This window comes from Myotis davidii, unplaced genomic scaffold, assembly GCF_000327345.1.
Source record: "Myotis davidii unplaced genomic scaffold, ASM32734v1 scaffold167, whole genome shotgun sequence".
Taxonomy (NCBI): Eukaryota; Metazoa; Chordata; class Mammalia; order Chiroptera; family Vespertilionidae; genus Myotis; species Myotis davidii.
Genome location: NW_006300048.1, coordinates 1,532,578 through 1,536,702, shown reverse-complemented (window position 1 = coordinate 1,536,702; position 4,125 = coordinate 1,532,578). Strand labels below are relative to the sequence as shown.

Below are 4,125 nucleotides of genomic sequence, written 5' to 3'. Positions count from 1 at the left end.
TCCCATGGGGGCTGGTCTAAGACCCCTCTCCACTGTTCTGTCGGCCACTTCTCAGCTTCCTGCTAGATAGTCAGCCACCGTGTTGAAGCTCCCAGCGATCCACCGCTCCTCTGCGTCAGACGCCACAGCCTTGGTTTCAGGCAGGCAGGATCAATCTGCCAGCTTTGTTTTTCTGCCTGCTTTCAGTCGTATTTACACAAGCGTCTATTTCTGACACAGCCTCTAGGTGCTGGTGTTTCTGTATTAGTTTCTGGGACCAAATGGCCCCTCAACCCAGTCCCCCAGGGCTCCCTGGGGATATTTTGACTCTTTATTTCCCTGCTGAGCTTAAGGCTGGTGCACCTGCGCTGCTAAGAGGGGCCTGGTCTCCAGGAGAAAAATGCCTGTTCAGGGTTGGAGGGAACCGACTGTCCCAGAGCTGGCTTCCTGGTCGCCTCTCTCTATTTTGCTCCCCAGCTTCCATAAACCCACCTTCCCCTGCATCGCAGCCCCGGTGAGTGTTTGTGATTGAAAGATCCTGGGTTTAGCGGGTAAAAGCAAGGACATTATAAAGACAGAGCAACTGCACCGCTGCATGTCTCTGTCTCCCCGACCCTTCACGGCCGGTGCAGAACTTCAGGCTGCCTTTCTGGGCATAGCCTCCCATGACTGTGGGTTTAGATCTAGAGTCCTCACACGCTCGCATTCTCTTTCACTGCCGTCCTGTCTGCCACCATCTTGGATCTCTGACCATGTATAATCTTTAAAATCTAAAGCAAATGCAGAAGTGTTCTTTTTCAGGACATAAACCTTTCATACTTTCATTTATGGATCAGTTTATTCATAAGTAACTGAATCTTTGGTTGTTCTTAGCTGAAAAAAGACTACAGCTGTTTTTACTCTTTTGCTTTAATGTTGAGTACTTAAGGGAATTCATTAAGCTGCATTGTAATATACTGATTCTTTTTTTATATTTATAAATAAAATTCATGAAATTGCTTTTCTCTTGCCATATATTAGCCCATCCTTACTGACTGTTTTCCTCCGTAGGTAATAGAGAAGAGGAAACCTAATCAATGACCAGGGAATAATGGAAGAAGATGGAAAAGAACTTGTTTGATGGGTAAGAAATAAAATTATAATAATAAGCTATTAATAGCATATGTATGGCCAATCTGTAAAAGGTTGCCAAGGGTGGCATACTATTAGTGTGAGTAATTAGTTTCTGTCTTTGTCTTATCTTCATTCTGAACTTTCACCACTTTCTTCCTTTTCACTGTTGAGAAATTTTCAGTACTATGGATTAACTTAAGCTAAGAAAGGATACAACCATATTTGAAGATGGGGATCTGAGAACCAGCGACCATACTAAAACAAGTCTAGGGTGGGTCTTGAAGCTTACTGGTGTTTGGATAGAGAATATGTGTGTCATGACCTATCAGTATTAATGACCTTTTCTTGCTCTCCAAATACTGCCAGCTGCTGTGATGTTAGACTCACCATAGGGATCCCATTCATTAGGCAAGTGCAGATTTTATGTCAGGTGGCAATCAAATGGAATTCCATAGAAAGCCCAGTAAAAAGTGTGACTAAATTGATGAGATTATAACATTTTTTTAATTACCTAAGTCTGTACATTCTTATTGTCAATCACTTAAACAGGGGTGGCCAAAGCCTGCATCTTAGTGCTCCCCTACCCCCACCCCAGGGAGTATACAGTGTATGATGCATATTTGTGGAACCTTCTTCTTTGCCTAGTGATTAAAAACTTGGGCTTAGGAGCCAAACTGGTTTTGACTAGACACTGTTAACTTGACAGTTGGGTAAGTTAATTTCTCTGTGCCTCAATTCCTTGGATATAAAGTGGAACAATAAAATGCCTATCTCATACCATGTTGAAGATTAATTAATCCATATAAAAAACTTGGAATAATGCCTGGAAGATAGTAAGTGCTCAGTAAATGTTAGCTATAATTCCCACATGTCTTCCAGTTAGCATGTTTATGTACCAGCCCTCCACAGATTAATCTTTGTCTGAAATCCCCCAAGAGTTATACCTTCTTGGATAAAGTTAAACCCTGGCAAGGATTTTTAACTTTTTTTCATGAAAGTTTTCTTTTTGGTTTCAAGCTTCATTTCTCTCAGAGTATGCTGCTAGACTAAGTGAAAATAGAGTTGTACACCTCTTACTGTATCTCTTATGATGTGTATGATGCTTATAGGTATGTATGAATAAACACCTATTTTTGGGCTATGATAGTTTTACCCTGTCCATAAAAGTATCTATGTCAAAGCTGGACTCAGGATTCTCTTGTTTCTGGAAAAGTATGTCAAATTTTCTAAGATTCCGTCAGTCTATTTTGAAGGACAGGTCTTTTGAGTTTCTTTTTTTTTTTAATCTTTTTTTTTTTTTATTGCTTAAAGTATTACAAAGGGTATTACATATGTGTCCATTTTTTTCCCCCGCCCTAGACAGTCCCCTAGCCTCCCCTATCCCCCAGTGTCTTATGTCCATTGGTTATGCTTATATGCATGCATACAAGTCCTTTGGTTGATCTCTTACCCCCCTGCCTCCTGCCCCCCAACCCTCCCTGGCCTTCCCGCTGCAGTTTGACAATCTGTTTGAGGCAGCTCTGCCTCTGTATCTATTATTGTTCAAATGTTTATAAGGGTCTCTATTATCCATGAATGAGTGAGATTATGTGGTATTTTTCCTTCATTGACTGGCTTATTTCACTTAGCATAATGCTCTCCAGTTCCATCCATGCCGTTGCAAATGGTAAGAGTTCCTTCCTTTTTAGAGCAGCATAGTATTCCATCGTGTAGATGTACCACAGTTTTCTAATCCATTCATCTACTGATGGGCACTTAGGCTGTTTCCAGATCTTAGCTATGGTGAATTGTGCTGCTATGAACATAGGGGTGCATATATCCTTTCTGATTGGTGTTTCTGGTTTCTTGGGATATATTCCTAGAAGTGGGATCACAGGGTCAAATGGGAGTTCCATTTTCAGTTTTTTGAGGGAACTCCATACTGTCTTCCATAGTGGCTGCACCAGTCTGCATTCCCACCAGCAGTGTACAAGTGTTCCTTTTTCTCCACATCCTCTCCAGCACTTGTCGTTTGTTGATTTGTTGATGATAGCCAGTCTGACAGGTGTGAGATGGTACCTCATTGTTGTTTTGATTTGCATCTCTCGGATGATTAGGGACTTTGAGCATGTTTTCATATGTCTCTTGGCTTTCTGAATGTCCTCTTTTGAAAGGTGTCTATTTAGGTCCTTTGCCCATTTTTTGATTGGATTGTTTATCTTCCTTTTGTTAAGTTGTATGAGTTCCCTATAAATTTTGGAGATTAGGCCCTTATCAGATATGACATTGGCAAATATGTTTTCCCACACAGTGGGTTTTCTCGTTGTTTTGTTGATGGTTTCTTTTGCTGTGCAGAAGCTTTTTATTTTGATGTAGTCCCATTTGTTCATTTTCTCTTTAGTTTCAAGTGTCCTAGGAGCTGTATCTGAAGAAATTGCTTCGGCATATGTCTGAGATTTTGTTGCCTTTGGATTCTTTTAGAATTTTTATGGTTTCCTGTCGTACATTTAAGTCCTTTATCCATTTTGAGTTTATTTTTATGTATGGTGTAAGTTGGTGGTCTAGTTTCATTTTCTTGCATATATCTGTCCAATTTTCCCAACACCATTTATTGAAGAGACTATCTTGGCTCCATTATATGTTCTTGCCTCCTTTGTCAAATATCAATTGAGCATATTGGTTCGGGCCATGAGTTTCTTTTTTGTTTCACAGAATTCTAATAGTTTTGAAAATGTCGTTGGTATATTTTTCATGGCTTGTCAGCAAGAAGCAAGGACACTAAAAGTCATCTCTTTTTAATATTTTTTCCTCCTGTATTATTTTAGGGTTCTCTTAGATTATTATGTACTATTCTTTCTGCTCTATTTTTTTTATTTTCTTTTTTTTTAATATATTTTTTATTGATTAAGATATTACATATGTGTCCCTGTCCCCACTCACCCTCCAACCACCACCCCCACCCCCCCGTTGTCCGTGTCCATTGGTTAGGCCTCTATGCCTGCATGTAAGTCCTTTGGTTGCTCTTTCCCCTTTACCCTCCCCTCCCCCACCCTC

General features: G+C 40.3%; 1 protein-coding gene across 1 annotated transcript in view; it reads left to right on the top strand.

Annotated features, from left to right (window-relative positions):
* Positions 1-1,029: 1,029 nt before the first annotated feature.
* USP49 (ubiquitin specific peptidase 49) overlaps positions 1,030-4,125 on the top strand; it is a 59,767-nt gene continuing 56,671 nt past the window's right edge. Inside the window, exon 1 of the mRNA XM_006776435.2 lies at positions 1,030-1,102. The gene's annotated coding sequence lies outside the window, so the exon portion shown is untranslated. The remainder of the gene's footprint in view (positions 1,103-4,125) is intronic.